The 25,698-nt window shown below is 51.5% G+C and overlaps 1 pseudogene across 1 annotated transcript; it reads right to left on the bottom strand.

The window, feature by feature from the left end:
- Positions 1-292: 292 nt before the first annotated feature.
- LOC309684508 (olfactory receptor 14J1-like) lies at positions 293-23,817 on the bottom strand (annotated as a pseudogene). Its single transcript has 2 exons — positions 22,901-23,817; positions 293-316 (listed from the first exon to the last, which is right to left on the bottom strand). The product of its transcript is annotated as an olfactory receptor 14J1-like (transcript).
- Positions 23,818-25,698: the final 1,881 nt, after the last annotated feature.

Genomic DNA, 25,698 nt, shown 5'->3' with positions numbered 1-25,698 from the left:
AACAGGAATCTCACCCCAAAAGTCCCCACTGACGGCCAAACGGGGCCTGTGCAATGTTGGTGTCACTTCTGGTAGGGCTGATCCTGGTCGCTGGAGACCCCCTGGGATGGCCTCGTCCTGGTTCTGCCCAAACTCCTGTGCTGTTTTTTTCTCCTGAGGAGGGGAAGGACTCAACATCTCCTCCCCAAAGTTCTCCCCACCGCCCAGCTCGTGCCTCCGAACGGTGGGAGAGGGCAGGATCCAGCCTCAAGCACCATCCCTGGACGGGGGAGGTCACCTCCAGATCTTCTCTCTAGCCAGTCCTTACCCTCCCACCCTTCTCGTCCACTTGCAGGGCGTCCGAATTCCCACCCTTGGCTCCTTCGGTACTGTCCTCGAACGCGTCCAGGTCGGAGATGAAACCGTGACTATCCAGAAGCCGGTGTTCCACCTGGCCAGGAACCTTGCTGTTGTCCACAACCTGATGGACAACAAGGACTACCTGCCCGGTAAGATGGCTGACTGCACAGTCATCTTCTCTGAAGCAACTCCAAAGTCCAATAATTGAGTGGTTTTGAGTTTTTTTGGGGCAATGCAATGATTGTGACGCACAAGCTGTAGGACACGGGCCACCGGGTGAGCCTCTCCATCCTTCTCCTGTGGTTCTTCCAGGCAACAAGGAGATGGAGCCCCTCAAGTACTCCAAGGTGGCCGTGGCAGCCGCCGTGTCCCGGCAGAAAGTGGTGGACTGCATCCAAGGCACCACGACCCTCCTCTCGCACTGCCTGGGGAAGGGGCAGAATGTGGCCCTCATCCTGAGGGAGGTGGGGGTGCTCCTCATCGAAGGCACGAAAGTGCGCGTGAAATTCTACCGCAGCTTCCTGGAGAGGCTGTCTGGGAAGGAGAACTTGGAGAAGGTTGTCTTCAAGGTAAGCATTTTGGTTTCTCTGTGGTGCGTGCGGTCCCACGGCAGTGTTCTGGCACTGCTTGTGTGGGGTCCCTCAGGACACGTTCAGCCACTCGGTCCAGGTGAGAGTTACGGTCCTGCCAACACTTGCTGCCTCAAGCTCCTCCGACACTTGAGTGCCTCAGCCATGTGGGGGATGTCCCACCATTTTTGGCCTCTTCCAATGTGGGGTGCTTTAACCACGTTGAGGGATGTCCTGCCATCTTTGGTCTCCTCTAACACTGAGACCCTCAACCACATTGAGGATGTCCTGCTGTCTTTGGCATCCTCCAGTGTGCAGTGCTTCAACCACCTTGAGGATGTCCTGAATCTTTGTGTTCCTCCATTGCAGGTCCCCCATCTGCTGGACATGATTGTGTCCCCAGTGGTACCCGTGGCCTCACTGAGCTTCTCCGGCCGTGTCATCCTCTTTCCCAAGTGAGTACGTTGGCGGCTGTAGCCGCTCTTTGATGCCAACGCCCAAGGTAGCATCTCTTCCTTGTGCCGCTGCGGGTGTCCTGGGGACACCAGGCGGCGACTCTTGATGATGTCCCCAGGCCGCAGTCACTCCCATAAGGCAGCTCTGAGGGGAAAGACAGAGGAATTTGGATGACATTTCTTCCCGTGGTGGCCTGGACTTCTTTGCTGAGCGACTCCATTTCCCAGGCCCGTCCTTGGGGATGGGATGTGGTAGACTTGGGAAGTCAATGGCCTTCATGGCAATGCCAAACTCTGCCTGCGGGCAAGTGGCCGCAGGAAGTGGCAAGTGCTGGTGGTGCCATGGGTCATATGGGTGTCTTCTCCTTCTTTCCAGGTTTGTGATGGAGTGTGTGCCCAAACACCCACCCAGGGCTCTCCTCAAGACCTCGAGACAAGTCCCTGGTGAGGATGTGCAGACGAGAAAAGACAGTTTGCCACCTCTCCAGCAAGGTGGGAAAGGTAAAGCAGCTCCCAGCTCTTCTCCATGGGACGGGCAGCCAACTTCTGCCATGTTGTGGGGAAATGGCCGACGCTGAGCGCCAAAAGGCTCCGACTTGTCCCAAAGCTTCAGGCCAACTCCTGAGGGCCTTTTGTCCTAACGATTTGTTGGTGTCACCAAAAGAGAGCCCCGGGGTGGGATGTGCCCAAGGGTACAGTGGGAGGATGGTGGGCCAAGGCCTTCTCCTCCCCCTCTTCCCCTCAGAAATGACACCTGTCCCCTCCCCGGCACCACCCGGCTCTTCCTTCCTGACCATCATCATGATGATGAAGTCGGAAAACCACATTGGAAATGGTGCTGGTGTTGGGGAGGACACGATGGGGCTGCTAGAGGAGCAGAATGTCCAACCCTCAGACATTTTGGGAAGGGGCCTGAGCACCCCCTGCGTGTCCCTGGGTGGTCTGGCAGCGTCACAGCGACGCTCTTCTGAGGAGGTGTCTTCTTTCTGGTTCCAGTGGGGTTTCCCGGTTTTCCCTTTCCTGCTGCTCCGAGCCCGACTCAAAGCAAAACACCACAGTTCGGGGAAATCTTGGAGCTGCAGAAGAAGAAGAGGACAAGGTCTCTGGCCAGGTGAGGCTGAAGGCTCAGGGTGGGCGGCCGCACGGGGCCATTTTACCCGGAGAGGTGGGAGACGCTCCATCCCTGGAGACATTCCAGGCCAGGTTGGATGGGGCTTTGAGCAACCTGATCTGGTTGAAGACCTCCCTGCTCATGGCAGGGGTGTTGGACTAGATGGACCTTCAAAGGTCCCTTCCCACCCAAACCATTCCATCAGCCTGACTGGAGGTGTTCAAGGTCAGGTTGGATGGGGCTGGAACCAACCTGGTCTACTGGAAGGTGGCCCTGCCGATGACAGCGGGGGGCGTTGGACTAGATGAACCTCTAAATGTCCCTTCCAACCCAAACCATTCCATGATTTTCTGACCCAGCAAGAGCCCGTTCCCCAGCCCTGAACGCTCCTTGGTCATCACCACCCAAGAGTGGTGAAGGCAGCACCTGGAGGGGTGGGATGTGGCTGCTGGGAACACCCCCATTTCACAGGGCTGGATCTTCTCCAGCTCTTCAGGAGAGCCCCAGCGTGGTCTAGGGACAATGGGACAGCTGTGTGTCAGATGAGGGTCCCGGCACAGGGGGTTTCCTCAGCCAACCTGCTGCTGGCTACATGAGGAGGCACGTGGCTCATGGGGAGGGGCAGAAAGCAGCCCCAAACCCATTGTGTCCTCAGGTAGACCTCTTCCTTTGTGTCCTTCCAGGCGGCGGTTGGTGGTCCCAAGGGTCTCCTCCAACACAAACCAACCCATGACCAGCCAACCCAAGGGCAAAGCAATGCCCAAAAGACAACATGGACGCAGAGCCAAGAGATGGCAGCCAACCCTCAGTCCGATAGAGGAGGAAGAGGAGGAGAAGGAGGAAGAGAGGGAGGAAAAGAAGGAGGAGAAAGAGGAAGAGAAGGAGGAAGAGAAGGAGGAGGACGAAGAGAAGGAGAAGGAATAGGGGAGAAAATCCTCACCGAACGCACAGTGCTGAAGGCGGTGAAGGCCGAGTCCTCCCATCCCCGCGAAGCCTCGGCCTTCATAACGTCTGTAATAGCCGTATTATCGGCAACGAGTTCTGAGGTCAGCCTGCTCAAGGAGCCTGCCTACGGGGCCCTCCAACGGCCACCACCGAGCCGAGGCAGCAAAACCAGCAAAGCTGTCCCTCCATGGAGAGTTGAGAGAAGACTTTAAAGGACAGTCCTGTGAAGAGTCCCTGGAAGGATCCCCTGAAGAGTCCTCCAGAGAGTTCCCTGCTGAGAACCCTCTGTCACCCGCTGCCAAGAACCCTGGCCAGACCCCCGGCTGTCCCCCAGCATCGGCCACCCCGCATGGCCCAACTGTTGGAGGAGCTGCTGAGGAGGCAGTCCCAGGAGGTTTTGACCCGCTCGCTGCTGCCACCAGCCGTTGTCTCCTGCCAGGCTGTGCCTAGATCGGGAGAGGGGGGTGGCAAGCAGGCCAAGCACCCTCGCCACACGGCACCCCCAGGACGCAAGAGACCTCCCCGTGGGACAACATCCCACCCAAGAAGAGGAAGATGGTGGTGTGCTAGGTGGAAAAACACTCCAAACCCCTGTGGGAGGGGACGCCGGAGCGGGACGGTGCCGCAGTGGGCAGCAGCAGGCAGCACATGGGCAGCAACAAGCGGAGGGCATCTGATGGCAACACCATGGCCACCAAGCGACGCAGAAACCTGGTGGATGCTGGGGGGCAAAGTGCCCTAGGCTCCCCCAGCCTCTCTTCATGGGCTGATAGAGAAGGCGTGGAGCACGCATCCCCACCGCATGCGACCCGCACCCACCCACTCCAGCCCCAGCCCCACTCTCCCACATCTCTCTCTCTTTCTTAATTCATTAAAGGTTTGATGTTTGGTTCACAGTGCGTCTGCCTGCGGTCATTCCTGCAGTGGGAGGCACGGGGGTTAACGCAGCCCGTGCCGCATGTGTACATCTGACCCTCCACCTCTTCACCCCTGTATATGAGGAATCCCCCAAGGTTGTGGATGGAGACTGTCCTGGTTTGAGATAAAACAGAACCAATTTCGTTCAGTAACTTCGCTTCTTAGCGGGGCCTCTTCTAACTACTAAAATAACTGCATATTGTGCAGACAGTGTTCACTCTCTCAGAGAGATCAGACCAATTGTTTATAGCTGATGCCCAGGCATGGGATGCAGAGAGGCTCCTGCTTATACTTATTGCTATAACCCCCACGGCCAACCAACTTTGTTATTTGCCCCGTCGGAGGGTCGGAAGCGGAAAAGCATAGTGGGGTCCCACCTGGAGGGAGGAGCGGACAGGACAGGTGACCCAAAACTGACCAACAGGGTATTCTATCCTGTGGGAAACCTTGGCTGGTCCGAGGGATCAGAATGCGAGTTTAACATTGACCTTGAGCAGATATCCGTGTACCCTTGAAGAGACTGGGGAGTCCTTAGAAGAGCTAAGTAAAAAGATAAGGGTTGGCAAACATCCTGGCTTTGACCAGAGCATGAACAGTGTGTGATGTGAGAGCGTATCGGGCAAAAGTAGAATGCTGAATATATGCATAGATAAGCACCTGGGTAAAAGACTATAAAAAAGCACTGCTTGTTAAGTAAAGAAATTGGATTGCTGCAACTTGATGTCCAGTGTTGTGTCCGTCCCAACAACGACTCAGTATTATCAAGATTTTATCCCGCACATTTACACAAAACAAACAATAATAATCTTTTTTATTACACGTGGCAGGTCAGTGGCAATTCTTCATGCCTAATCTACTGATTACTCTGGTGTCTTGTCATGTTAAGAACATAACTCTCCCTCCTATAGTGGAATTATATTCTTACTGATTCATTGAATAAACTAATTATATTTTCTTCAGTCATGCCACTTGGCCAAGAATAAGGAGAAACATATTAAGGGAGGTAAATATTTATTAGCTTGTCTTCCTCTGACCTTAATTATGTTGGATAAAGCCCAACATTCAAAACAAAACGGAACTCTCTTGTTACTACCTTTTACAAGACACTTCAAGGGGGTATTTATTTAATCTACATTTAGTAATATAAAAGTTTGGTGTATCACTGCATCTAATCCTGTAGACACTCAAGACAGCCAGCAGAGAGCACGGAGCACCTCTGGGAAAGTGAGTCCTCTCACCTGTCTTTGGCACTGTCTTATGATTCAATAAATAGCCCCAAAAGAGTGCCTATATCTCTCCATTTCCAACAGAGAGCCTACATGAGAAATTTAAACTACATTCCTAACCTTAGGGTGGCTAAACTTAGACCACACAAATCTTGATCATGAAGAAAAACTCTATGAAAGACGTATGTTGTATATCTCAGGAAAGTACACGAAGGGTTAACAGCCCATTTCCACCTTTTCTATCTACACTCAATTGTTGCAGGGAGTCACCATGTGTGTGACAATATATGTAGAATCATTGAATCATAGAATCATAGACTTGTCTAGGTTGGATGAAACCCTTGGGATCATCGAGTCCAACCATCTACCCTACTCTACAAAGTTCTCCCCTACACCATATCCCCCAACACCACATCTAAACATCTCTTAAACACATCCAGGGATAGTGACTCAACTGCCTCCCTGGGCAGTCTATTCCAATGCCCGACCACTCTTGCTGTGAAAAATTCTTTCCTAATGTTCAGTCTAACTCTACCCTGTTGGAGCTTGAAGCCATTCCCTCTTGTTCTGTCATTAATTACCTGTGAGAAGAGACCAGCACCAACCTCTCTACAGTGTCCTTTCAAATAGTTGTAGAGAGTGATGAGGTCTCCCCTCAGCCTCCTCCTCCTCAAACTAAACAGTCCCAGCTTCTTCAACCGCTCTTCGTATGATTTGTTTGCTAGGCCCTTCACCAGCTTCGTTGCCCTCCTCTGCACTCCCTCCAGCACCTCGATATCTCTCTTGTATTGAGGTGCCCAAAACTGGACACAATACTCGAGGTGTGGCCTCACCAGTGCTGAGTACAGGGGCACAATCACCTCCCTACTTCTGCTGGCCACGCTATTTCTAAGACCAGCCAGGATGCCGGTGGCTTTCTTGGCCACCTGGGCACACTGCCGGCTCATATTCAGCCCCTTGTCAATTAGAACCCCCAGGTCTCTTTCTGCCCGGCAGCTTTCCAGCCACACCTCCCCAAGCCTGTAGCGCTGCACGGGGTTATTGTGGCCCAAGTGCAGGACCTGGCACTTGCCCTTGTTGAAACTCATACCATTGATGTTGGCCCAATGATCCAATCTATCTAAGTCTCTCTGTAGAGCTTCCCTATCCTCCTGGGAATCAACACTCCTGCTTAACGTGGTGTCATCTGCAAACGTGCTGATGATACACCCTATGTCCTTATCGAGATCATCAATAAAGACGTTAAACAGAAATGGTCCCAACACTGAGCCCTGAGGCACACCACTTGTGACCGGCCGCCAGCTGGATTTAAATCCATTGAGCACCACTCTTTGGGACCTTCCAGTCAGCCAGTGCTTGATCCAGCGGATCGTATGCTCATCCAGGCCCCGCGAAGCCAGTTTTTCCACGAGAATTGTATGGGGGACAGTATCGAATGCTTTTCGAAAGTCCAGGTATACAATACCAACAGCCTTTCCCTCGTCCAAGATTCTGGTTATCTTGTCATAGAAGGAGATGAGGTTCGTTTGGCAGGACCTGCCTTCCATAAACCCATGCTGACTAGGCCTCACCCCCTGGTAACTAGGCCTGATCCCCTGGTACTAGGCCTGATCCCCTATATATATGGGGGGAAATTAAAAGTATTTCTATCCTCTTTGTAATATGCTATCTTTCATCATCACTAAGTTCAAAAAGCAGGGAGGATGGGCAAATGATGTCATAGTTTCTTCCTCTAACAGTAATTTAAAAACTGGTAAACATTGTCTGAGAAGATGGAAAGTACTTGCCTTTCTGCAAGTCTCGCCCGGTCGCTTCCAAGGGTAATAGCTCATTTTGCTGAGGTGAAGACACAGTTTTTGTTGATTGGTGTTCGAGACGGTACGGAATCTTGTAATACTCAGCTAAATATATCCCAAGAGGGAAAAAAAATGCACCGTCATTTGCAGGGTGCACGCAGGAGAGTAGGTTGTTCTCTCACACTCTGGGAATGTGCAATTCATTCCATCACTCTGAATCTCTCATCTCTGAGTGAGATACAGTCAACGGTTTAACTACAGTTCACAAAAAGGGAATAAATAATAATGTAAATATATACATATAGACACTGCAGTTAATCTAGTGAAGAGTTTTGTCTGGTTTCTCTTCGCTAGACTCAAGAGTAACTTTCTGCAATAAAATGAGACTGCCTTCAGAGTTTAGGAAACCAGTCAAACAAATTATTTAAGTTGAGGTCACTCGGCTATCTTTTGTAAACAAACCTGTGACTTCACCTTCAGTGATGAGTGTCTACACCCCCTGTTCCAAAGTTTGTTTCCCGGGAAAGAAGTACCTCCTGAATTTGTGATTTCATCCCCAAATTTTGAGAATTTTTGAATGGTGGATCACATCATCTGAATAGTGGATCACATTTTAAACTTCATTGAATGAAAAAGAAGTGAATTGTACCACCATTGAAATATACAGCTAGGCATTTCACAGGGGTTAGAAAACATTGCCTCACTCACATCTGGGGACTACCAGTTCCAATATTTTGAGGATTAGCTGGAAGCTATTTCCAAAACTTGTCAACAACTCTTTTCTAACAATGTAATTGTTATTATAATACATCAGTTGTGATGTATACACTGCAAGAGTCCAAAAAACCCATTCTGCTTCCTTGTAAAAGAGAGAAAAAAACTCTTTACAGTTCTCTTCCTCTTCATCATCCTCTTCATCCTCCTCGTCGTTGAGGATTATAATCAGTGGAGGGTGAACGGGTAGTAAAATATTCTTTTGATTTCTGAGTGATTCTTGATGATGGGCCGGAGGCAGAATCCCTTCTTGTACACCCTGTGGCAATGGGGCATCTGCAGACAAGAACATTATTTTATTTGGAGGGAACTAGAATATCAAGTCCAGGTTCAGACCAGCAGGTACAGTTTTTAAATCATTATATTGAAGGAATCATTAAATAGACAGATTGTGCCTTTTAGGAAAAATCTTCTGCGGAGGTTGACGTCTTCCAACTACAAGAAAGTAGGAAAGACGCTCTCTTCCGAGAGCATCTTCCAACTACAGAGAGTAGGAAGAATCACAGGCACTCACTCCTCTGACTGGACAGATGAGGCAGTGCTGAATAAGGCCTTTTGAAAAGAGGAACACTTTGACCATTCTACGCTATTTTAAAAAGGCTGGCTGTCTCTTCCAGCTGGTGGATAGATTAATTTGAGGCAGAAACCTTCTTTCTTCCAATACCTTTTAAGATATTTACAGCTGAGGGAAACACACGATCAGTAATACCTGGGCTGAAGTGAGTGAGTTCAGGACCCCACCTGTGAAACTCGTTAAACATGCTGAATAATAGGCAGGCCTGTATCGCTCCTCATGGCATCAGTTTTGGAGGATTTAGCAATGCTAAGATTACCTTTTTTTGGCTTGTAGACGTTCTTTTGCTATCAATTTTCTGAATCAGAATTCTCTTTACTAAGTACAAAATGTAGATTTTGAGAAAGAATATCAAGTTCACAAAAATAATTTCCACTTAATTAGAAGAAAATCAGAAAAGATATTCTTTTCCTTAGGAATTTATATCTACCCGTAATATTTGCAGCAAAACCATTCCAGTACAGGGATAGCATTTTCTGAGAGCCAGGAAATGCAACGGACTGAAAATAAAAATGATGAAAAATGGTAAGTCTATTTGTACTGTTCAAGCTGACCAATTTGCAGCTCTATATACAATGAGGATTCTGTGCATTATATTAAAAATATCAAAGAAATAAGATGAAGCGTGGGCATTTTCTGTTATTCCACTTGCTGTTATTCTTCCGCATCTCTTGCTTGCCTAGGAGCAGCATGCGTATCCTAGCAAACCCATTTCAATAACACTCCTGCAGATCAGATTTGTTGTATTTCATGCCAGAGAAAGTAAGATACAACACTTTACCTTGATAGAGCCTTTGTCAGTGTCCAGAATAGGATATTATTAGCCCTGGGTAGTGTAAGCCAAATCAAACTTGAATTCGTTTGACAAGATTTCTAAGTATTAAAACAAATCAATGCACTTTTCGTATTTGCAATGTTATTGTGCAGCACACGAACTTTGAATTCATCCATATTGCAGTAAAAAGGAAAAGGCCTGCGTCCATTTTCTCTTTCTGATTGTTGGACGTTGCTCTTCTACAGGATGCCCTTGTCCGCAGTGCCTCTTAGGCACAGTCTCTGACTCACACCAGACCCAATGTCATGCCTATGTGGTGGGCACGGCAGCACCAGCTGCCTGGCGCCAACACGGGGGAAGTGGAAACTGCACTGGAAGCAGTATGGGCACTCACAGAAAGAGCACACAACCCCTTGCCATGGGGTTAGTTAGGCTCAACATGCCCAGATATGACAGGCTACCCTTTCCTGGGGGAATTTCAGGAACTCAAGGTGTTTGCTTCTGACTAGAGGTCTCTCTGGAGTTCTCTGGTGACACCTGTCCACAGCTCTGGAGATAAGGCCCAGGAACAACTCTGGTTTAGTCCACTTCTTCATCCATCTATGACACACCATGCCGACTCGCTGAAATGAGCAGTGCTGGTACAGGCAGGGCCGCAGAGGAACCCCTTTTTGGCAGCAAACTGGGCCTTTCTGGAGCTTTTCTGGTGCAGGAAAGGCTGGGCCAGTGCAGGGACACTCGCAGGGTGTTATCAGGATGGCTGTGACAAGCCAAGGGACGACACTCCAAGGTATGAGGGATGGGGCGCGAGCGAGGGCCCTCAGCCTCTTGCTCCAAGATGTGCTGGGTATACTGCAGCACACTCGTAGTCTTATGAAGAGGAGCCAGGGGCTCCTGAGGCAAGAGGAGCCAATGGGGAAACACAGGTAAACACCTCAAAGGAAGGCCACCTGGAGAACAGCACAAAGGAACTGCAGCCACTCCAGCCACTAAGTCACCTTCAACGGGGACCCAGCTTAAGTGCCTCTATGCAAACGCACATGGCGTGGGGAGTAAACAAGAGGAGTTAGAGACGTGTGCACACCTCCAGGTCTATGATCTCATTGGCATCACAGAGACGTGGTGGGATGGCTCCTATGACTGGAGTGACTGACGAGAAGCTCAACATGAGCCGGCAATGTGTGCTCACAGCCCAGAAGGCCAACCATATCCTGGGCTGCATCAAAAGAAGCGTGGCCAGCAGGGCGAGGGAGGGGATTCTGCCCCTCTACTCCATTCTTCTGAGACCCCACCTGGACTATTGTGTCCAGCTCTGGATGCCTCCACATAAGAAGGACATGGACCTGTTGGAGCGGGTCCAGAGGAGGGCCACGAAGATGATCAGAGCACCTCTGCTGGGAAGACAGGCTGAGAGAGTTGGGGGTGTTCAGCCTGGAGAAGAGAAGGGTCGGGGGAGACCTTATAGCAGCTTTCCAGCATCTGAAGGGGGCCTACAAGAAGGCTGGAGAGGGACTTTTTACAAGGGCATGTAGTGATAGGATGAGGGGTAATGGCTTCAAACTGGAAGAGGGGAGATTTAGATTAGACATGAGGAAGAAATTTGTCACTCTGAGGTTGCTGAGCACTGGCCCAGGTTGCCCAGAGAAGTTGTGGATGCCTCATCCCTGGAGGTGTTCAAGGCCAGGGTGCATGGAGCTTTGAGCAACCTGGTCTAGTGGGAGGTGTCCCTGCCCATGGCAGGGGACTTGGAACAGGATTATCTTTAAGGTCCTTTCCAACCTAAACTATTATATTATTCTATGGTTCGATGACTTGCTCTCACTTTGGCTTCCCCCGATTTCTGACATCTGTCTTGGTTCCCTGCCCTGGAGTCTTACCCCGTTCCAGGTTCCGGCTGTCTACTAGGACTCCTGGTAGACAAGAGCTCTTCTTAGAATGGACTGAGGGAAAAATCCCAACTTATAATTTTTTTTTTCCATAAATACTCTGATTTTCAGATATTATGCTGCCTTGTACACTAGTACTGTACTTCAATAGCCTGCATCCAGTGTTCAAGCCTGAAAAATTTATTCGAAACGATGAACTGGAAATACACCTGCACACACAGCATTGTAATCTGATGTTATCTGTCTGAGAGGGGTCTCATCCATCTCACATGTTGTGCTCTGTCAACAGATATTGCTACTCGTGGCCCTACCAACCGCCTCCCACCACCACACACACTACTTTTCATTTCTCTTACATCATCACCTGCCTACTCACCACTTTTACTACTAGAAGGATTTGATCTAGCAAATACCCAAGTAAAGCAACACTTTTACTCTGTGGACCTTGGCAACCTAAATTGCTGTTTGCGAGTTCATCTTTCATGTCACTGACACTTAGGAAGATCCCTAAAATGACAGCTAAAAAAAATCATACGCAACCCTATTCAAATGCCAATACAATTCCTTTCTTTGCCTTCAACTTGCTGGCATAGCAGATTAAAAATTCTTGGTTTTAATTAACGGGGGAGGTGATTCAGTAGTCCAGGTATAACAGTATTATGGTGACAAATAGACACTTGGGTTTGTATCCTGGGTATGAACAACATCCCAGCTGACATCTGTAAGTGCCAAGTTGCCGGTTATTTCTTAACGGGTTTCTGCGTAATTTTTTAGAGGAAAACAAAGTCACATTTGAAAATATTTGAATATTTGAAGGTCAGTTTCACCCAGTTCCAGACATTAACAGCTGGCTCTAGGAGCAGCATCTCAAAACCACGCCGCTTTTGGTCTCTAGTCAGTACGACTGGGCCATCCCCTGAGACATGATGGGGTCTGGAGCCAAAGGCCATCACCCAGGTATTAACACCTAAATCCCCAGTGCTGAAATGGATGCAATGACAGAGAGCCCTACACCCACCCCCGGATTTTCACCAGGTGCAATATAAATGTTTCTTTGAAGAACAAACCTGTTTTGAAGGACTTTGTGTTAAATAACGGATTTTGCAGAAATTCAGGTAGTTGCTATAAGCAGAAATTACAAACATGGACTATTTATTCAGAATCAATATAATGTTGGTTCAATAAGAAAGTGATGAGTTATCCTCATGTGCGGTTTTTAACTTGTGTGTTCTTTGGGTATGTCGTGGTTTAGGCCAAATCCACCACTGGGGACCCGAGGGACCCCAGACGGGACCGACAGATGCTCCCCTCTACCCCTGTACAAAGAGAGAGGCAGAGGAGGAAAAAGAGACTTACGAGTTTAGAAGAAACTAAGCTACTTTAATGAAATATTAATAATAAAATAAAAAGAAATAATGAAAAATATATACAAAACCGTATCAAGCTCCCGAGATGACAATCACGTCACCGGCTGGCACTGGGGCAGTCCCAGGCTGGACTCAGTGACGGACGGGAACTGGATTCCGGATCCAGAGTCAGGATTGGGATCACAGGCAGACAAACAGAGTCCTCCTCAGACATCGGCCATTGAAGGAAGAGCCCGTGACCCTTTGATCCCTCAGCTTTTCTACTGAGCATGAGGCAGATGGGATGGAATACCCTGTTGGTGAGTTTTGGGTCACCTGTCCTGTCCGCTCCTCCCTCCAGGTGGGACCCCACTATGCTTTTCCGCTTCCGACCCTCCGACGGGGCAAATAACAAAGTTGGTTGGCCTTGGCTGTTATGGCAATAAGTATAAGCAGGAGCCTCTCTGCATCCCATGCCTGGGCATCAGCTATAAACATTGGTCTGATCTCTCTGAGAGAGTGAACACTGTCTGCACAATATGCAGTTATTTTAGTAGTTAGAAGAGGCCCCGCTAAGAAGCGAAGTTACTGAACGAAATTGGTTCTGTTTTATCTCAAACCAGGACAGTCTCCATCCACAACCTTGGGGGATTCCTCATATACAGGGGTGAAGAGGTGGAGGGTCAGATGTACACATGCGGCACGGGCTGCGTTAACCCCCGCGCCTCCCACTGCAGGAATGACCGCAGGCAGACGCACTGTGAACCAAACATCAAACCTTTAATGAATTAAGAAAGAGAGAGAGATGTGGGAGAGTGGGGCTGGGGCTGGAGTGGGTGGGTGCGGGTCGCATGCGGTGGGGATGCGTGCTCCACGCCTTCTCTATCAGCCCATGAAGAGAGGCTGGGCGAGCGTGGGGCACTTTGCCCCCCAGCATCCACCAGGTTTCTGCGTCGCTTGGTGGCCATAGTGTTGCCATCAGATGCCCTCCGCTTGTTGCTGCCCATGTGCTGCCTGCTGCTGCCCACTGCGGCACCGTCCCGCTCCGGCGTTCCCTCCCACAGGGGTTTGGAGTGTTTTTCCACCTAGCACACCACCATCTTCCTCTTCTTGGGTGGGATGTTGTCCCACGGGGAGGTCTCTTGCGTCCTGGGGGTGCCGTGTGGCGCGGGGCGCTTGGCCTGCTTGCCACCCGCCTCTCCCGATCTAGGCACAGCCTGGCAGGAGACAACGGCTGGTGGCAGCAGCGAGCGGGTCAAAACCTCCTGGGACTGCCTCCTCAGCAGCTCCTCCAACAGTTGGGCCATGCGGGGTGGCCGATGCTGGGGGACAGCCGGGGGTCTGGCCAGGGTTCTTGGCAGCGGGTGACAGAGGGTTCTCAGCAGGGAACTCTCTGGAGGACTCTTCAGGGGATCCTTCCAGGGACTCTTCACAGGACTGTCCTTTAAAGTCTTCTCTGAACTCTCCATGGAGGGACAGCTTTGCTGGTTTTGCTGCCTCGGCTCGGTGGTGGCCGTTGGAGGGCCCCGTAGGCGGGCTCCTTGAGCAGGCTGACCTCAGAACTCGTTGCCGATAATACGGCTATTACAGACGTTATGAAGGCCGAGGCTTCGTGAGGATGGGAGGACTCGGCCTTCACCGCCTTCAGCACTGTGCGTTCGGTGAGGATTTTCTCCACTACTCCTTCTCTTCCTCCTTCTCCTTCTCTTCCTCCTTCTCTTCCTCTTTCTCCTCCTTCTCCTACTCGTTCTTCTTCTCTTCCTCTTTCTCCTCCTTCTCTTCCTTCTTCTCTTCCTCCTTCTCCTCCTCTTCCTCCTCTATAGGACTGAGGGTTGGCTGCCATCTCTTGGCTCTGCGTCTATGTTTTCTTTTGGGCATTGCTTTGCCCTTGGGTTGGCTGGTCATGGGTTGGTTTGTGTCGGAGGAGACCCTTGGGACCACCAACCGCCGCCTGGAAGGACACAAAGGGAGAGGTCTACCTGAGGACACAATGGGTTTGGGGCTGCTTTCTGCCCCTCCCCATGAGCCACGTGCCTCCTCATGTAGCCAGCAGCAGGTTGGCTGAGGAAACCCCCTGTGCCGGGACCCTCATCTGACACACAGCTGTCCCATTGTCCCTAGACCACGCTGGGGCTCTCCTGAAGAGCTGGAGAAGATCCAGCCCTGTGAAATGGGGGTGTTCCCAGCAGCCACATCCCACCCCTCCAGGTGCTGCCTTCACCACTCTTGGGTGGTGATGACCAAGGAGCGTTCAGGGCTGGGGAACGGGCTCTTGCTGGGTCAGAAAATCATGGAATGGTTTGGGTTGGAAGGGACATTTAGAGGTTCATCTAGTCCAACGCCCCCCGCTGTCATCGGCAGGGCCACCTTCCAGTAGACCAGGTTGGTTCCAGCCCCATCCAACCTGACCTTGAACACCTCCAGTCAGGCTGATGGAATGGTTTGGGTGGGAAGGGACCTTTGAAGGTCCATCTAGTCCAACACCCCTGCCATGAGCAGGGAGGTCTTCAACCAGATCAGGTTGCTCAAAGCCCCATCCAACCTGGCCTGGAATGTCTCCAGGGATGGAGCGTCTCCCACCTCTCCGGGTAAAATGGCCCCGTGTGGCCGCCCACCCTGAGCCTTCAGCCTCACCTGGCCAGAGACCTTGTCCTCTTCTTCTGCAGCTCCAAGATTTCCCCAAACTGCGGTGTTTTGCTTTGAGTCGGGCTCGGAGCAGCAGGAAAGGGAAAACCGGGAAACCCCACTGGAACCAGAAAGAAGACACCTCCTCAGAAGAGCGTCGCTGTGACGCTGCCAGACCACCCAGGGACACGCAGGGAGTGCTCAGGCCTCTTCCCAAAATGTCTGAGGGTTGGACATTCTGCTCCTCTAGCAGCCCCATCGTGTCCTCCCCAACACCAGCACCATTTCCAATGTGGTTTTCCGACTTCATCATCATGATGATGGTCAGGAAGGAAGAGCCGGGTGGTGCCGGGGAGGGGACAGGTGTCATTTCTGAGGGGAAGAGGGGGAGGAGAAGGCCTTGGCCCACCATCCTCCCACTGTACCCTTGGGCACATCCCACCCCGGGGCTCTCTTTTGGTGACACCAACAAATCGTTAGGACAAAAGGCCCTCAGGAGTTGGCCTGAAGCTTTGGGACAAGTCGGAGCCTTTTGGCGCTCAGCGTCGGCCATTTCCCCACAACATGGCAGAAGTTGGCTGCCCGTCCCATGGAGAAGAGCTGGGAGCTGCTTTACCTTTCCCACCTTGCTGGAGAGGTGGCAAACTGTCTTTTCTCATCTGCACATCCTCACCAGGGACTTGTCTCGAGGTCTTGAGGAGAGCCCTGGGTGGGTGTTTGGGCACACACTCCATCACAAACCTGGAAAGAAGGAGAAGACACCCATATGACCCATGGCACCACCAGCACTTGCCACTTCCTGCGGCCACTTGCCCGCAGGCAGAGTTTGGCATTGCCATGAAGGCCATTGACTTCCCAAGTCTACCACATCCCATCCCCAAGGACGGGCCTGGGAAATGGAGTCGCCCAGCAAAGAAGTCCAGGCCACCACGGGAAGAAATGTCATCCAAATTCCTCTGTCTTTCCCCTCAGAGCTGCCTTATGGGAGTGACTGCGGCCTGGGGACATCATCAAGAGTCGCCGCCTGGTGTCCCCAGGACACCCGCAGCGGCACAAGGAAGAGATGCTACCTTGGGCGTTGGCATCAAAGAGCGGCTACAGCCGCCAACATACTCACTTGGGAAAGAGGATGACACGGCCGGAGAAGCTCAGTGAGGCCACGGGTACCACTGGGGACACAATCATGTCCAGCAGATGGGGGATCTGCAATGGAGGAACACAAAGATTCAGGACATCCTCAACGTGGTTGAAGCACTGCACACTGGAGGATGCCAAAGACAGCAGGACATCCTCAATGTGGTTGAGGGTCTCAGTGTTGGAGGAGGCCAAAGATGGCAGGACATCCCTCCACGTGGTTAAAGCACCCCACATTGGAAGAGGCCAAAAACGGTGGGACATCCCCCACATGGCTGAGGCACTCAAGTGTCGGAGGAGCTTGAGGCAGCAAGTGTTGGCAGGACCGTAACTCTCACCTGGACCGAGTGGCTGAACGTGTCCTGAGGGACCCCACACAAGCAGTGCCAGAACACTGCCGTGGGACCGCACGCACCACAGAGAAACCAAAATGCTTACCTTGAAGACAACCTTCTCCAAGTTCTCCTTCCCAGACAGCCTCTCCAGGAAGCTGCGGTAGAATTTCACGTGCACTTTCGTGCCTTCGATGAGGAGCACCCCCACCTCCCTCAGGATGAGGGCCACATTCTGCCCCTTCCCCAGGCAGTGCGAGAGGAGGGTCGTGGTGCCTTGGATGCAGTCCACCACTTTCTGCCGGGACACGGCGGCTGCCACGGCCACCTTGCAGTACTTGAGGGGCTCCAGCTCCTTGTTGCCTGGAAGAACCACAGGAGAAGGATGGAGACGCTCACCCGGTGGCCCGTGTCCTACAGCTTGTGTGTCACAATCATTGCATTGCCCCAAAAAAACTCAAAACCACTCAATTATTGGACTTTGGAGTTGCTTCAGAGAAGATGACCGTGCAGTCAGCCATCTTACCGGGCAGGTAGTCCTTGTTGTCCATCAGGTTGTGGACAACAGCAAGGTTCCTGGCCAGGTGGAACACCGGCTTCTGGATAGTCAGGGTTTCATCTCCGACCTGGACGCGTTCGAGGACAGTACCGAAGGAGCCAAGGGTGGGAATTCGGACGCCCTGCAAGTGGATGAGAAGGGTGGGAGGGTGAGGACTGGCTAGAGGGAAGATCTGGAGGTGACCTCCCCCATCCAGGGATGGTGCTTGAGGCTGGATCCTGCCCTCTCCCACCGTTTGGAGGCACGAGCTGGGCGGTGGGGAGAACTTTGGGGAGGAGATGTTGAGTCCTTCCCCTCCTCAGGAGAAAAAACCAGCACTGGAGTTTGGGCAGAACCAGGACGAGGCCATCCCGGGGGGGTCTCCAGCGACCTGGATCAGCCCTACCAGAAGTGACACCAACATTGCACAGGCCCCGTTTGGCCATCAGTGGGGACTTTTGGGGTGAGATTCCTGTTTTCTGAGGAGTTGAAGGGTGAGAGCAGGCCACGCCCCAGGGGGATCCCACCACCCCTCATGGTGCATGAGGAGGACGCGGGTGTTGCACCACCTTGTGGAGCAGGAGTTGGTCTTGAATGTAGCCAGCCACTGCATCCCAGACGGCCGTTCGCTCTGAAAAAACAAAGAAGAACCAGGTCAGGCCCCATCTCCACCAGCTCTCAGGTCCACCCCAAACATCTCCCCCTTGAGCCGCGACGCGGTGGCAGACGCCAAGTGTCAGGGCTGGCTCCGAAATGGTGACAAGCCCTTGAGTCTTGGCTGCCGGAGAGGTGGCTGCGGTTGGCCGTACCTTCAGCGGTGACGCTGGACATAGCGAAGGTGTGCTCCATCCCATCCCAGAAGTCCATCTTGGTCCGCCTCACGCTGGCAGGTCGGTTCTTGGTGGCGACAGCCATGTTGGAGGTCATCTTATGGACGTTCCTCCAAAGTGTGGGACCCACCACCCGGTGGGCCCTTTTATACCCCCTGAGTGGGTGTGCCACGCACCTCTTGTGACATCAGGGTGACATGTTCATCGCTGATTGACTGACCGTGGTGACACGGCAACCGCCAACCTCTGGTGGGGTGGCCATTAGCAGGGAGAGCTTCAAGCAGCTCAGGATGCTCCAAGCCCCGTCCAACCTGACCTCGGACCTTCCAGTCATGGACACACAGATTGGTTTGGCTTGGAGGAGACATTTGAAGGTCCATCTCGTCCAACCTCCCCTGTCTTCGGCAGGGGCATATTCCAGTAGAGCAGGTTACTCAACGCCCCATCCAACCGGACCTTGGATACATCCACTCAGACCCACAGAATGGTTTGCATTGGTTGAGTTGGATTTTTGGGTGGTTTGGGTTCCAACAGACCAGGTTGGTCCCAGCCCTGTCCAATCTGACCTTGAACCCCTCCAATCAGACTCATAGAAGGTTTGGGTTGGTTGAGTTGGATTTTTGGGCTGGAAGGTTTGGGAACCAGTAGAGAAGGTTGGTCCCAGTCTCATCCAGCCTTACGTTGGACACTTCCAGTCATAGACCCACAGAACGGTTTGTGTTGAAGGGGACCTTTGAAGGTCCATCCAGTCCAACCTCCCCATCATCGGCTGGGACACCTTCCAGTAGACCAGGTTGGTCCCAGCCCCATCCAACCTGACCTTGAACACCTCCAACCGGACCCAAAGAACAGTTTGGATTGGATTTCTGGGTGGTTTGGGATCCAGTAGACGGGGTTGGTTGCAGCCCCATCCAACCTGACCTCAGACACTTCCAGTCATGGACCCAAAGACTGGTTTGGGTGGGAGGGGACCTTGGAAGGTCCATCCTGTCAAACCCCCCAATCACTGCAGTGGCCGAGAATAAAAGTAGTGCCACGAGTGGGGCGGGTGCTCCTGCGTTATTGTATCTCATCCTATTGTATTATTTTATCTCTTTTGTTTATTTTGTTTTTTCCTTTATGGTATTTTATTTTATGTTATTTTATTTTGCTCTATTCATTTTATTTTTCTTTATTTTATTTTATTTTATCACTTTATTTTACTTTATATTTGATTTTACATTTGACTTTATTTTCTTTTACTTTATATTATTTTACTTTATTCTCCTTTATTTTCTTGTACTTTATTTTCTTTTACCTTATTTTCTTGTATAATTTTATTTTACATTACTTTATTTTACTTTATTTTACTTATTTTTTTCTTTTTCTTTATTATATTAATTGTTTTGCTTTATTTTATTTTATTTTATTATATTCATTATTGTTCTTTATTTTATTTTCTTTATTGTATTTTTTTTACCGTATTTTATGGTATTTTATTTTTCTTTGTTATTTTATTTTACGTTATTTTATTCTTTATTTTACTTTAACTTTTTTCTATTATACTTCATTTTATTCTATCCTATTCTATTTATTTTACTTTATTTTACTATTTCCTTTCCCCGTCCCCTCAGCAGCCCCACATTCCCCCCTCCCCGCCCTTCCCCCCCTCTCCCCTCTCCTCCCCCGGGACACGGATTTGGCCGTTCCAGACTGCCCAGGATGGGGGCAGGGGGAGGGGTCTTGGAACAGGGCAAAAAAAATCCCGTGGAGGGAAACCCGTGACCCCCCCGCAAGTACATCCCCCACCCCCCAAACCCATCCCCCACCCAAATACACCTCCAAAAATTACCCCCCACCCCCCCAATCCCATACCCCACCCCATGACCCCCACCCGAATGGGGGAGGGGGGGAGGAGGAGAAGGGGGCGGGGCCACGCTTGGTCCCTCCCCCAGTGGAAGTACCATGATTGGGGAGGGGAAGGGCAGAGGGGGCGGGGTCTGTGCTTACGAGGCTCCGCCCCCCCGAGGTGGGACTGGTCAGAGAAGCTGTCCCCGGAGGTCTGACACAGCAGGGACACCCTGGCTCCACACCTCCCCAACCCCACCATGTCTCTCCTCAGCCCCCTGGGACTCGCCTCCCTCTGCCTCCCATCACCCTTCTCCACCGCACTCTGCAGCTGGAGGTCACAGCTCCTTTGCACCAGCGCCCACTGCTTTCCTTAGAGACCGGGCGGCACAAAGGCAAAGAGGGATTCTTCCGAGTTCTGAACGAACAGAATGAAACTGATAAGATTTACCCTTAAACCAAAACACGCTCCTCAACTGTATGCCACGTACAAGCGGCCACCAATGAGCTTTAACTCCCACAAGGCATAACCGTGGAAGAAATGTTTCTGCCAGAAAACAAATGGAAAGATACGCACAACTAAAGAGTTTTCTAAACAGAGAATTCAAGAGACTACTGAAAGATTGGGGAGCTTTTAACTGCCTGAAGGTCAAAGCAGCACCGGGATTGTGGAGAGGTGTCTGAGTGGTGTAAGAGGAAAGGGAAGGGAAACCTAGGGAGCAATCGCAAGTGCTTCTGCGCAGATGCGCTGCTGGAAAGGTGCCTTCAGACATGGTCAGTTTAGTTCGGAGAGGTGGAAATGCGTGAAAGGTGAGGGAGATTAAATGCAGAGCCTGAGAGAGAGAGTCCTGACAATGCAAAGAGAGGGGAAGGTCCATAGCTCTCCTCTTGCACATCTTGAAAACTCTTCATATGGATCTTACGGGAGAATACTGACTCTGAAGCACGTGCCTGGGCCTGGCCGCTGTCCCCGAGGAGCTGCTGGAGACCAGAGCCCCTGGGAAGCTGCAGCTGGAGCCTGGGCAGAGGGTCCCAGGCACCTACAGTGGCACCACTGTCCGTGTCCCTGTAACTGCATCCCACCCCAATTTTATCATCACTCTCTTCCCAGAAGATAAGTAAGAGAGAAAAGGAAGGAGAGATTTATGGGTTTTAAGGAAAACTACAACTAGAAATGAAGCTCTAGGTTATTCTTAGTTTAAAAAAAATAAACTCAGCATTGGTGACAGTTAAGACTTTGCTTGAAACTTTTGAAATCCTGCCTTCGCACGGGTGTGAATTTGTAGTTCATATTCACTGTACGTACACGTAACTCACCCAAATCTGACTGCTTGTCGGCACTTGCATGGTTTCCGAAGGCACACACACTGACACTGACTATAAGGAAATGATCAGGTATCTATTTCCTATGAGTGCCCAGGCCACAGTTGTGTGAGGCATTGCACAAGCATCCAAAATCAATGCACCGCTGCGGCAAAGGCCGACAGCTTCCTGGGCTGCATTAGGAAAAGCGTTGTCTCCAGCTGGAGGGAGGTGATCCTTCTCTTCTCCTCAGCACTGGTGAGGCCACATCTGCAGTGCTGTGTCCAGTGCTGGGCTCCCCAGGGCGAGGAAGCTCTTGACCTCCTAAAGGAATTCCAGCAAAGGGCCCCAAAGCTGATTTAAGGGGCTGCAGCATCTTTCCTAGGAAGGAAGGCTGAGAGATCAGTAGTGTGCCCAGAAGCGTCTGCAAGCTGTAGCATATTAGTCAGCAGAGCCAGACCTCGTCATTCAAGGCAGGATTTCATGCGCTAGGGCTGTTGCAGCAGCAGCTGTGGTGATTGAGAGAGCAATAAATGCGGTCCTGGGGAACCTCCTCACGCTAACGGTTCATTCCCGCTTCCTTCGTCCTCCTCTGCAGAGTTCAAGCGACTGTGGGTGTGCCACCGTTGGGAAGTGCATTGGTCTATGGCAATAACCATAGGTGGCCGTTGGTCTCTTTGGCTGAACTCTCTGTCCCTGCCCCAAGGTCCACTCAGCGTCCCCAAGATGTCCCCTGCCTTGGCTGGCCCCGCGTTGTGGGCAGCCGGGCGCCCCAGGGCAAAGCCCGCTGCATCTGCCCCAGGCTGTGTGGCCTTGGCTGGCTGCGGAGAGGAGGGGAGAGCGGGGGTGACAGCCCGGGGGGTGACAGGAGGGCCAGCAGGCGGTGAATCACTCCCCAGTCTCCCTCATGCCTGCTGTGTCCCCGCTGCTTATCCTGACATTGCAGAGCCCTCATTAGACCTTACTGGTCTGTCCTTCCTTTGCTTTTACCTTATTGTGAAACTCCATCCACTGTGCACCCAACAGAAGGCACATGGTGTCTCTGGAGACTTCTTGTGCTCTCCTGGTGGCTCCTGATACTTCCCTGAAGGACAGGAGTCTGTTAGTAGCCCTTCCACATGTGAGACAGTCCCAAGCAGGTGCCTCTTGACCGTTCAGGATCTCCGGCGGCACTGGGAACTCACAGGTCAAGGCTCAGTCCTGTCCTCATTCCCATATACGACACCCCATGCTCTCATCCCGCAAGGCCATTCAGCACCCAAGCACATCACCAAGGCCTTTTAGCCTGCAGCTCCCTGAGTGTATTCTGCACTCCACTTTCGGGAAAAAAAGCCAAAGCTTCACACACGGTACTGGTGAAATCCCCTTTTATTGCAGAGATGCCACAAAGGAAGCCACTATCACTGTGGTGATAGACTCAATTACAGGTCTCTGGGTAAGACAGGCTGGGTTCATCCTCTGAAGAAGTGGGACAAAAGCAACTATTTGTGTACAGACAGGTTTATAACTGATACAATGACCACAAGAAAAAAATGCCTGAGATACATATAAAGTCACTGGTGAAGAGAGGTGGGCAACTCATTGCTGCTGAAGTATACTGCTAGAATCAGTTTCTTCAGGGCATCCATGATGTCCTGGTTCCTCATGCTGTAGATGAGGGGGTTCACTGCTGGAGGAACGATTGAGTACAGCACTGCCACCACCAGATCTAGAACTGGGGAGGACACAGAAGGGGGCTTTAGGCAGGCAAATATGCCAGTGCTGACAAATAGGGAGACCACGGCCAGGTGAGCGAGGCACGTGGAAAAGGCTTTGTGCCGCCCCTGCTCCGAGGGGATCCTCAGCACCGCCCTGAAGATCTGCACATAGGACAGCACAATGAAAACAAAGCAAACAAACGCTAAAAAGGCAGTAACCACTAGAAGGTCAGCTTCGGTGAGGTGGGCATCTGAGCAGGAGAGCTTGAGGATGTGGGGGATTTCACAGAAGAACTGGTCCAGGGCATTGCCCTGGCAGAGGGGCAGTGAAAATGTATTGGCCGTGTGCAGCACAGCATTGAGAAACCCACTGCCCCAGACAGCTGCTGCCATGTGGACACACGCTCTGCTGCCCAGGAGGGTCCCGTAGTGCAGGGGGTGGCAGATGGCAACGTAGCGGTCGTAGGACGTGACAGTGAGAAGGGAAAACTCTGCTGTAGCACAGAAAAAGAGAAAAAAAACACCTGTGCAGCACATCCTGAGAATGAGATTGTCCGAGTGTCCCGCTGACAATTGGCCATGGCTTTGGTGAGAGTGGTGGAGATGGAGCCCAGGTCAAAAACAGAGAGGTTGAGGAGGAAGAAGTACATGGGGGTGTGGAGGCGGTGGTCGCAGGCGATGGCGGTGATGATGAGGCCGTTTCCCAGGAGGGCAGCCAGGTAGATGCCCAGGAAGAGCCAGAAGGTCAAGAGCTGCAGCTCCCGTGTGTCTGCGAATGCCAGGAGGAGGAAGTGGGTGATGGAGCTGCTGCTGGACATTTGCTGCCTCTGGACATGGGGGACATTCCAGGGAGGAAATAACAGCGACAAGTCAGGGGAGACTTCTCTGAGCAAAATCAAAGCCATTTCCCACAGACCCTCCCCCTGTCACACACAGACACCCTTTTCTTTTACGAGGAGACCTTCCTTCAGCTCTGCTGCTGGAGCCCTTTTTGGTGTTGGCCCAGTGGGAGATGAAGACTAGGGCATCTGCCCATGGGCTCCTGATAAGTTTACCCCGCTCTGCAGAAGGTGGTAGGGGCAGGGAACAGCCCTGGTGAGGAACGGGAACGGTATAGGTAATTTAAGAGTTCTACTTTTTTTTTTTTTTAAAGTTCCCCACCCCCCCATCTCCCATGGAGAGTATTCTTGGATGGCAGAAATCATCATAGTTTCTGCTGCACTCCAGAAGAACAGAGCGAGTCCAGCGAGGCAAGAGAATTGCCGGTGGCTTTGTGCAGAGTGAGGAGGGCTGGTCTGTCCCTCCATCTTGTTGCTGGTTTTTCCGTGCTTGCACCTTTCTGAGATGGAGGGTGACCACACTCCCACGTTCCCTTGAAAAACCACCAGACTTTGCTGAGGGCAAAAGGATCCAGAGCAGACAGCTGAATGTCTCGTCTCAAGGTCTCAGCACCCCACTTCTAGCCCATGACACTCATGCCTTATTTCACCCAGCCAACATCATCTCCTCTGTCATAGAGGCTTTTCCTCTGCCATGGGGTATTAACATAAAAGAAAGCTGCTATGGAAGGACAACCTGGAAGGACACTTGGAGTACAAAGCCAAGTGTCCTAATGATGGTATCTCGGTAAGCGTCAGCTCATATCCCAGCCCCACAGACTGCATTGACCAGTGCTCCAAAGGCGCGAGGAAAGCTGGGACACTTCTTCCCACAGACACACCTGCATGAGAGGACCCACAAGATTACTGTGTAACTCTGTGGCTAAAACTGCACCTCCCCAGAGAGCCTGGCAGCCAGAACAAGGTAACAATAGCAATAACAGACAAGTGGAGGAACCAGGAGAAATGCAGTGAGGGTCTGGCTGCAGGAGGCCGGGGAGAGGCAGCCGGGCGCTCAGGACAGCTCACCCTCACCCAGCCGGGCACGCCACCGCCCAGACACCAGCATTGCCGGGCAGTCGCCCTCAGCCCCTGTGCTCTGCAGGGGGAAAGGGGCACACAGTTAGAGAGATGTACCGTGGCTGTTCTGGAGCTGTGGCTTCACAGAGGTTCCTGCCTTGGACCCCAGAGCCCTGATGACAGAGGCTTTGCTGAGTGCAGAGGAGACAAGAGGCCTTCCTCAGCGAAAGGGCTCTGCATTGGAGGGGACCACATGGAGCTTTCTGAATTCTCCCTCCCACAGTGTTTCTGGCTTCAATTTCCTCCCATTCCTGATAACATCCCTGCTGCCTGGAGATTTTTCTTCTGGGAGTTGTCTCCCTGTGCCAGGCCTTTTCCCTGTCAGCACTCACAGACTCCAACCCAATCTCTGTGCAGTTACCATTCCCCTACAGAAACACGGCTGTTTTCATGAGCATCTTCCTGTTTGCGGGTGGAAAAAGGGCAGAAGAACCCTGATGGGTCCAGCAGAGGTGATGCTGGCACTGCCCATAGGGAGAGGATTTGCTGAAGGCATTTTACTAGGCTCCTGGCAGACCTACTGATCACACAGAGTGGCAGTTCAGGAGTCTCAGTAACTTGTTAAAACTTGAAAGCTCCTTTTCAAGTTACCCTTTCCTCCTGATCCCCCGCTACTGTTTCCCACAATCAGAAAATAAAAAGACAGACTCAGGAAAGCTCCTTATCCTTATACTGATCTCTGCTTTGATCTTCTCCTTGAGACATCCCCTTAGAAATATTCTGGGGGTTATGTAGAACTGA

The sequence above is a fragment of the Vanellus vanellus genome, assembly GCF_965231255.1.
Source record: "Vanellus vanellus genome assembly, contig: HAP1_SCAFFOLD_105, whole genome shotgun sequence".
NCBI classification, from domain to species: Eukaryota; Metazoa; Chordata; class Aves; order Charadriiformes; family Charadriidae; genus Vanellus; species Vanellus vanellus.
Note: the sequence above shows the minus strand (reverse complement) of the source record. Positions and strands in the feature narration are given on the sequence as shown.